General features: G+C 49.5%; 1 long non-coding RNA gene across 1 annotated transcript; it reads right to left on the bottom strand.

The window, feature by feature from the left end:
* Positions 1-6,456: 6,456 nt before the first annotated feature.
* On the bottom strand, positions 6,457-9,059 carry LOC119335242. The gene is made up of 3 exons (XR_005161758.1): positions 8,542-9,059; positions 8,278-8,360; positions 6,457-8,169 (listed from the first exon to the last, which is right to left on the bottom strand). It is a non-coding gene; the product is annotated as an uncharacterized LOC119335242 (long non-coding RNA).
* Between the last annotated feature and the right edge of the window lie 1,203 nt (positions 9,060-10,262).

Here is a 10,262-nt window from a genome sequence, read left to right as displayed (position 1 = left end):
CACCAAATCCTGAGCATCATTACCACCGCGTAGCAGGTCAGGCCTACAAGGCTGGTTGAGGGTGCCACTCACTGCTTGATACAGCCGGCGAATCAATGTGCCTGCTATAACTCCGGCTTGGACGCGGGGTTGAGTGAATCCACTCACGACTGTATGAATAAGCTGCCTGTTGAGCCACTGCCTTCTGAAGAAGTTCTCTGGCTCGCCGTATTTCCATCGCAGCTGGTGACTCGTCTTGAACTGGGAGAGCTGCCAATCGGGTAGCCGCATCTATTATATTAACCAGAGGGTTAAAATAATGACCCGGAGGCATCAAAACATGCTGAGGAGGAGTCAAGTTCAAACATGGGGGGTCTGCAGTACGTGGCCGAACCGGTGCTCCAGCAGCAGGTGCATCAATGGCCCGATCCACAATGGGTAGGTTACTGGTTCCCACCCCAGGCGTATTGCAAAGGTTTCTTGCGTCGTACACTGGAGGCAAATGACTCATATTCCTTCTCTTAAAAGCAGCGTTTGATGCATTCCGGTCCAACGTCAAGCAAAAAATTTCTGCTTGAGTCCGCTCTGCTTCCCTCTCTAAGGTGGCTTGCTCTATCGCCATTCGGGTGTTCTCAATGTTAAGATCCTCCTTAGCTTGATCTATCTCATCACATAACTTCGCAATGTCCACATTATGTTGCGCTTGATTCGTCGAGGTTACCTCCACCTTCAGCAACATTGCCAGAGCCTCCAACAGTTCAGATAAAACCTGAGCCGGCAGGCGCACAGCGCCCCTGCCTCGGCTACCGTAGCAGTTGCTGAACTAGAGATCATTGTTGTCGCAGTTGAAGAATTTTGCACCGGCTGCATACCGGCCATGAAGATCGTGACCCGGTTGGGTGGCTCATAGGAGTCAGGAATACTGTCGTCATCGGAACAGCCCCCAAGCCTATCATCTTGCACTTGGTACATGAAATTGGTCTTGCCGGTTGAGGACTCATCACCTGAGTAGACGGCTGTCTCTCCACCGGACACAGATCCTCCCTAAAAAGCCACTCCTTTAGTAAAACCAACAAAGGCACACTTCAGGGCAGCTTGAAACTTGGTGGGTTGCACGCGCTGAGCCGTCTCGACGATGTCGGTGCAGGTGTCCGGCTCAGCTTCCGACTCGCTGATCTTGCTGATGAAGACATGAATCTCGCCGAAGGGGACCCAGTACCCGTACTCAATTGAGCCGGCCTCAGGGCCCCAACCCACGTCGTCGATGTAGAGCTTGCCACGGCAACTCTTAGTCATCCGACCCACGGCGTATCCCTTGATCCCTACGAAGTTCCCCTTCAAGAACTCAAAACCACCGTGCGCTAGCCCCACGATGGGCGCCAACTGTGGTGGACTTAACACGGCAGATGCCCTAGCAAGAGGACTTAGGTGTGGAGCCATTGCTACTAGGTTAGCTTGAAGGCTTAAACGGGACAAAGGAAACAAAGAGTTTTTACCCAGGTTCAGCCCCTCTCAATGAGGTAAAAGCCTACTCCTACTTTAGGTTGTATTGCTTGGGTTTCGATCAGCAGGGAGCGAATACGGTTGACCTAGTTCTCGATATATTGTTTTCTTGCCCTAACCCGCCACCGGGTCACCCCTTTATATACACAGGTTGATGCCCGGCGGCTTACAGAGTCCCGGCCGGCTCATACAGAACGTGTCCAGCTCGGAGACTAGCTAAGCTTGCCTTATAGTACAAGTTAAACATATGACGGTTCATCCTTTTGGGCCTCAAGCCGCCTCGGTGTCTTGGGCCTTCAATAGGCTTGCTTCATGACCCGCCATCTTTATTATTGAGTCGTCAATGGCATGACTCGGCTCTTCCTGAGCGGGTCATACCTAATAGTCATATCCCCAATAATGGTACTACAACAGATGCACATGCACTACATGAAGGACTACACCTTACGCTTGAGAAAACACTTGGGGACTGACAAAGAAACTAAAGGAGTAGAGAGTGGAACTGCTGACTCTGAAACTCCAGATGGACGAGGCGGAGGGGTTGGAGAAGCTGGTGGAAACTGAGGTAGGGTGGCACCAAGATAGCTCCTAGCTCATTTGGCACCTCGAACTAACTCGGAAATAAGAAGACGCTCGGCCGTCATGTAACGCGACATGGTGGAGATAGCTGGGTCATCTTGAGGGTTGAACGACGGAAACTTGATCCGCTTAGGATTCTTGTCGTTGGTGGGATAGTACAGATAAGCGCAGTTTTCTTGCACCAGGCTCTCTTGTTGACGAAGACTGGTGATTCCTGCCATTGCGGCAAGCTGAATGGCACGCTCGGGAGTAGCACCGTAACCACCACGGAAACTGTAGGTGCGCTTACCAACAGGAATCGGGGCTGGCATATGGACATGAGCAACATACTCCAGGATTCTTCCTCTGGCAGAAAACTGGAATACTTGATAATGAGGTGGATCTCGGTGGGGATAAATGCTATGCCACATATCGCCAAGGAGAGTGGAAATGCTGAGAGGTGCAGGAGTGGGATTGAACGCAACAGGAAAAGGACCGAGAGCTCTGGGAAGGGCACTGGACTCATGGAAGCTGACCACCATCTACGCACGAAACAGGAGTTAGGGGTAACCGAATAAGACTATATGCAGCAAACAAACGCAACAACCAAATGCAGCAAACGAGGGCAACAACCAAACCAGATACTACCATTTTCTAACGTTCCAGCGAGCAAGGACGCCCTATATCCACACCTGCTCTGATACCAAGCCTTGCGGCACCCTGGCTCAGAGAAACCAGAACGCCCCATATTCCAGCCCAGAGATTGAGGTGAAGTCTTCTGGAATATGACACTTCTTAGAAGAGAACAAACAAGCTCTCTATTACAACATGAATACGAATACAAGGTCTCTGATATTACAATGAATAACATCGGCACAGCGACGCTACGCCAACCATAGTTGCCCGGTTGGGTGGCTCATAGGAGTCTGGAATACTGTCGCCATCGGAACAGCCCCCAAGCCTATCATATTGCACTTGGTACATGAAATTGGTCTCGCCGGTTGAGGACTCATCGCCTGACTAGACGACCGTCTCTCCACCGGACACAGATCCTCCCTAAAAAGCCACTCCTTGAGTAAAACCAACAAAGACACACTTCGGGGCGGCTTGAAACTTGGTGGGTTGCATGCGCTGAGCCGTCTCGACGATGTCGGTGCAGGTGTCCGGCTCAGCTTCCGACTCGCTGAACTTGCCGATGAACACATGAATCCCGCCAAAGGGGACCCGGTACCCGTACTCAATTGAGCCGGCCTCAGGGCCCCAACCCACGTCGTCGATGTAGAGCTTGCCGCGGCGACTCTTAGTCATCCGACCCATGGCGTATCCCTTGATCCCTGTGAAGTTGCCCTTCAAGAACTCGAAACCACCATGCGCTGGCCCCACAGCGGGCGCCAACTGTGGTGGACTTAACACGGTAGATGCCCTAGCAAGAGGACTTAGGTGTGGAGCCATTGTCGCTAGGTTAGCTTGAAGGATTGAATGGGACAAAGGAAACAAAGAGGTTTTACCCAGGTTCAGCCCCTCTCAATGAGGTAAAAGCCTACTCCTACTTTAGGTTGTATTGCTTGGGTTTCGATCAGCAGGGAGCGAATACGGTTGACCTAGTTCTCGATATATTGTTTTCTTGCCCTAACCCGCCACCGGGTCACCCCTTTATATACACAGGTTGATGCCCGGCGGCTTACAGAGTCCCGGCCGGCTCATACAGAACGTGTCCGGCTCGGAGACTAGCTAAGCTTGCCTTATAGTACAAGTTAAACATATGACGGTTCATCCTTTTGGGCCTCAAGTCGCCTCGGTGTCTTGGGCCTTCAATAAGCTTGCTTCATGACCCGCCATCTTTATTATTGAGTCGTCAATGGCATGACTCGGCTCTTCCTGAGCGGGTCATACCCAATAGTCATATCCCCAATAATGGTACTACAACAGATGCACATGCACTACACGAAGGACTACGCCTTACGCTTGAGAAAACACTTGGGGACTGACAAAGAAACTAAAGGAGTAGAGAGTGGAACTGCTGACTCTGAAACTCCAGATGGACGAGGCGGAAGGGTTGGAGAAGCTGGTGGAAACTGAGGTAGGGTGGCACCAAGATAGCTCCTAGCTCATATGGCACCTCGAACTAACTCGGAAATAAGAAGACGCTCGGCCGTCATGTAACGCGACATGGTGGAGATAGCTGGGTCATCTTGAGGGTTGAACGACGGAAACTTGATCCGCTTAGGATTCTTGTCGTTGGTGGGATAGTACAGATAAGCGCAGTTTTCTTGCACCACGCTCTCTTGTTGACGAAGAGTGGTGATTCCTGCCATTGCGGCAAGCTGAATGGCACACTTGGGAGTAGCACCGTAACCACCATGAAAACTATTGGTGCGCTTACCAACAGGAATCGGGGTTGGTAGATGGACATGAGCAACATACTCCAGGATTCTTCCTCTAGCAGAAAACTGGAATACTTGATAATGAGGTGGATCTCCGAGGGGATAAATGCTATGCCACATATCGCCAAGGAGAGTGGCAAAGCTGAGAGGTGCAGGAGTGGGATTGAACACAATAGGAAAAGGACCGGGAGCTCTGGGAAGGGCACTGAACTCATGGAAGCTGACCACCATCTACGCACGGAACAGGGGTTAGGGGTAACCTAATAAGACTATATGCAGCAGACAAACGCAACAACCAAATTCAGCAAACAAGGGAAACAACCAAACCAGATACTACCATTTCCTAACGTTCCAGCGAGCAAGGACGCTCTATAGCCAGATCTGCTCTGATAGCAAGCCCTGTGGCACCCTGGCTCAGAGAAACCAGAACGCCCCATATTCCAGCCCAGAGATCGAGGTGTAGTCTTCTGGAATATGACACTTCTTAGAATAGAACAAACAAGCTCTCTATTACAACATGAATATGAATACAAGGTCTCTGATATTACAATGAATAACATCGGCATAGCGACGCTACGCCAACCATAGTTGCTCTATTCAAGCAGCATAACAACTCGAGGCAGCGGAACAACTACTGGGAGCGGAATGATGAATGATGATGATGGACTCCAATCCACAGGGACTCTGGCTGGAACGTTTATCCTAGCTCAGGAACACAGGAACCACACCAAACAAGCAAGCTCACAATAACCAAAAGTAGTCAAGATAAACAACACCATGACATTAGCAGGTTAAATCAATCATGAGCATGATACTATTAGGATAACATGGCATGCACAAACTGAACATGATACGACTAGAATAAGCATAGCATGAGCATATCAACATGATGATACTAACATGCAACTGACTAACATTATCATGCACCAACTTACTCTAGCTCGGCGGTTACCTCGTAACCATAGCATGCATCAACTTACCAACCTCGGTATCCATGATACCATCGTGATCATCTCGTGATCACATAAAGATCAACCAACATCGGTATCCATGATACCTTCGTGATCCTCTCTTGATCACAACCAACCTCTTTCTCATCACCAGAACGGGATTATTATTAAACAAGTTACTATTATAGTTGGCTCATAATGTGACCAACTACAAATTGGGCCCATATCCGCGAGCGCGGCTATCAACAGATTAAACACACATTCTGCAGATGTTAGCACACTGTACCAACACCACAGAATCCATGGCCTCGTTCTCCCATTCGGGTGGACCAATGACACTCCAACACAACCGATCTATTGCCATCACACTCTCTTGTCCACTCTGACCAACTCCCCTTTGGGCTAAGTCCTGGGTGGCCCCGATGTCAACCCGTGACATCCAATGGCCACTACAGTGGCAAAACATAAACAGTCCCAAATAGGGATAAAGCACGGAAACAACTCAGGACACAAGGCTTATGTCCGCCTACCTGATCAGGGTAGCATGCGCCCATAACCTTCCCTCGTTGAAGGCACCAGCGAGAGGCATGACAATAGACCTCATTAGGGCCTTCCCATAAAGGCAAATGTGGCTGCACTGGTCATCTCGACTTGGTGGCACCATGACTCAGCCAACAGTTTTTTTTAGAACTTGGGACAGTGAGGGCAGCCCCCCACTGACTTTTGTATTACATTTCAAGACACAAAGTTACAAGGAATAGAAATTACATAGGGGCAAGAGGAGGCAGGGTATCCCTATACAACAAAGGTACAAGGTTTATGCAGCTAGATCAGGTCAACCACTTGGTCAACGAAAGGCACCAAGGCCTGATTGGTCATGTGTCTCATCATGCCAAAGTCCATTTTGAATCTCTGGGTCCACCCCTCGACGGTCGGCGCCACACTTCTGAACAGTTTATTGTTACGTTCCTTCCAAATGGTCCAGGAGGCGATGATGAAGACATCCATGAACATTGGTCTGCCCCACGTGCCTTTAGCTGCATGCAAAAGTTGCACCCGGTTGCCATGGAGAGGCCACGTGATCCCCAACTTCCCCCAACATGTTTGACTAAATTCACAGTGAAAGAATAGATGTTCAACCGTTTCCTCTGGAGGATTGTGACACAGAAGGCACGCATAGTTGTCATCCCTTAGCTTCATCTGCTTCCTCTTGAGCAGTCCCCGAGTGTTCAGCCTATCCGCAAGAAGTAGCCACGCAAAAACCTTCCATTTGTTGGTGCACTTAGATTTCCAGATCCACGTGAACGCATCGTCCGCTTCCATGTCCCGAAAACAGTGCAGATAGTATTTGCTGGAGGCGAGCTCCTCCGCACCCCAAATCAGCCGCCAGGCATCGTTAACCTCCGTGGGCTCCACCGAAGCCAGGGATGTTTGTAAGTCATCGAGCTCTTCTCTAGCTTGCATCGAAAGTGGCAGATGGAAATTTTGGCCAAGCGTAGACGATGTCAGGAGTGATTTGACAGAGATGTCTTCGTGCTTAGCGAAGGAGAAGAGACGGGGATGACTATCAGCAAGTATATCATCATGCCAGGCATCCTTCTAGAACAGTGTTGAACTCCCATCCCCAAGCTCAACTGAAGTGATTGCTCTGTATGTTGGTGCCAGATTCAGTACGTCTTCCACCAGAACGATCCACATGGAGTAGAAGCATGCGGGATCGAGCCTTCATAGTAGGTGTCCCAAACAAGATTAACCCATGGAATGTCCATGCGGTTATAAAATTTGTGCAGCTGTTTGAGCAGTAGGCCCTGGTTTTGGATCCTCAAGTCAAGCACCCGAGCCCTCCCTTGTGCTTGGGCCTGCAAACTAACTCCCAGGCTGCCAGGGAGACAACTTTCAATCCATCGTCAGTGTTCTTTGCCCAAAGGCAATACCGCCTCAGTTTATCCAGGTGATCTAGTATTTTCGGCGGCAGCCTGATGGAACACATCGCATAGATTGCAAGAGAGGAAATCACTGAGTTCACCAGAGTAAGCTTCACATCTCAGCCCAGCTGGTCGTCGCTGTGCACCTCCACCGAGGAGGCCCTGGATCGAATCCCAGCCTTCTCTATTTTTCTAGCCAACAGTTGTTCAAGTTCATTATTATCCAGTTAAACTTGAATGCAGTATGCCAAGCCATAACATGATGCAACTATAATGCATGAGCATGATATCAACATAAGCATGGATGTGCAACATAATCATCAAGCAGATCAACAATGAAGCATTTAACCAAACGAGCATGGCATACTGACGAGCATAAGTATAACAATACACATGAGCATAGCATGACCACTAGCATCAAAAACAATAAATACCAAGCAAGAACATACAAGAATGCTACCAAGTAAGCATGTAACCAACTAGATGCAAAGGAACATGCCTTGCGATGGTACTAGATAACAGACTATAAGCATGCACCAGAAGGAACATCACTACTACCAGCATGTACTACTACCAAGCATGACATGTAACAATAATACTAGCAAGAGGTACAAGATAACAAGATGCATCGAAACATAGCATGAAGGTGAACATGAATACATGAGCATAACCGAAACAACGACAGTAGTAGCAAACAGGCAGGTAGATAACGGGCAAACTTTTATTAAATATTCAAGTAGAAACCATGGCTACTGCATGTCTATCATTCAAGTGGTTGTTTTGGCTTGCCTGGGGGTGACGGAGACTCCGGGGAGAAGTGCGGAGAAACCGTGGAACGAAAGGCTGGATGTTCTTCTCTCTCGAAGGGGGCTGCTTAGATGCAAGGGCAAAATGGTCATTTTCACTATGGGACCACATAGTGAAAAATGTACCAACGGAAAAATCTTAACGAGACGAAGAAGTGGGTGTTGGTTTCACCTCGATCGGAGTTACGGCCGCGGAGATACGAGGTGATGAACAGGAGGGACGAATCTATGAATATTTTGATCACCAACGGGTCCCTGAGTGGATAAGGCAGAGGCACATATTAGGAAATGTGCTTTCTGAGCAGAGAAAGCGCATTCTTGGCTACAGTAGAGAAAAATATGTTTTCCAAAGGAGAAAACACATTTTTGCCAAAGAAGGAATGGAATATGCTTTCCTCAAATGAAAACGGACTCGCGAGAAGACGTTTCCACTTACCACGTGCGATGGAGGGGTGTGATACTAGCGCGTGGGCCCAGGGGCAGGGGAGGGGCTGAACGACGTCGTTATCTTCTTCCTCCCTCCGTCCTCGCACGAGGCAGAGGAGGGCAGGGGTGGGAAGACCGACGAGGCGGCCGGCCGGCTCAGGCCAGCTCCAGCCCGGCCGAGCGCACCGGCGGGTTCGCCGCGCCATACCGCACCCGTTCCCGAGGTCAGCCGGCGCCGGGGTGGCCTGGTACAATGGTGAGCGATGGCGACAGGAGGATGACAGGAGGCGGGCAATGGTGGGGCTCTCCGGTGATGCGGGACGTTCCCGGGGAGGGAGAGGGGGTGGGGCGGTCCTCAGGGACAAGGGGAAGAGGGTGGAGGTGGCGGAACGGGGAGGGAGTGGCTAGGACGGCCGGAAGCAAGATGAACTCCGGCGAGGGCTACGGTGGTCCAAGAAGAATGGCGAGATTGAGGAACTCCGGTGCGCAAATGAGGCGAGGGAGGAGTGGGTGAGCTGTGGAGGAAGTCGGGCACGCCTTATATAGGCTAGGGGAAGGTTCGGGAGCATCACGGGTGAGCTCGAGCTGCGCTCTACTGGATGACAGTGGTTGGACACGGCACGGGCGCAGCTGCGAGCGCTCGACGACGGCGAAACAGGAGGGGGCCCTGGCACGGGACGATGCAGAGGCTCACGTGGGAACTACTGGACACGATCAACGCTCGAGAAGATGGAGGAAATGGCCGAGACATGCGGCTCCACTCGCCAGAGTGCGAGATAGTGCATGCCGGCCACACAGTCATCACGTGAACTGGCGCACACGGTGCAGTCTGGCCAAGCCGACCATGTGTAGTAAATAGTCCATATTGCCCTTAGTCCAAATGAAGAAAAAATTCGGTCCAGGGGCAAAGAAGAGAATTGCAAATGGCCCCAAAGCAGACCAACAACAAAGTGTTTGTGTTGTGCAGTGGGGACACCAGCTTGCGAACGAAGGAAGGGATTTTCCTGGTGATGATCACATACTAAGATGATGGTGATGGCCAAAAATCAGCTCAAGAGGAGAGGTTTAGAGGGTACTTGTTGTAGAAAGTGACATAATGGCCAGAAATGGAGATGAAGAAGCAGCACTCACTTAAGTGCATGAAATGAGCTGGAAATGGGCATGGCCCAATGATTTGAATATATGAAGATGCCCAAAAAGTTTCATGTCATTTGGACTTGCCAAAATAGCACTTGCTTCATAAAGCATCTCCCTACATAGAAATTTGGAAACATTGCATAGCGCAAATGGTTTGATGAATTGAGTCAAAACATGGTGGAGGGAGTTGATATGGGTAAGAGAATGTCCTGGAAAATGTTCAGCTTAAATAAAGCAATATAAAATATGGGTGCTTGGCAAAGTGAAAATCTGACCAGAAACCAAGATTTGGAGTCGGGCTCATATGGAAGGGTTACATGAGCTCAAATTTGGTAGAGAGACATGATTTGGTCAAATGAAGTATTTGGCAAAGTTTCATCTCATTTGGACATGCCTAGAATATACTTCCTTCAAAAAGTTTTGTTTGGGATGGAAACTTTGGAAATTAGCTAAAAAACAATTACTAGGCAAATGTGGTTGAAAATTTGCATGAGGCCAGGATATGGACTTGAAATGATGTCCAAAAATCTTGGAGGCAAACAAACAAAGAAAAATAGCACTTGCTTTGCAAAGTTCCATTTAGGGAAGGACAGG

Source organism: Triticum dicoccoides, chromosome 7B, assembly GCF_002162155.2.
Source record: "Triticum dicoccoides isolate Atlit2015 ecotype Zavitan chromosome 7B, WEW_v2.0, whole genome shotgun sequence".
Classification (NCBI taxonomy): domain Eukaryota; kingdom Viridiplantae; phylum Streptophyta; class Magnoliopsida; order Poales; family Poaceae; genus Triticum; species Triticum dicoccoides.
This window is presented reverse-complemented; position numbering and strand designations above follow the sequence as displayed.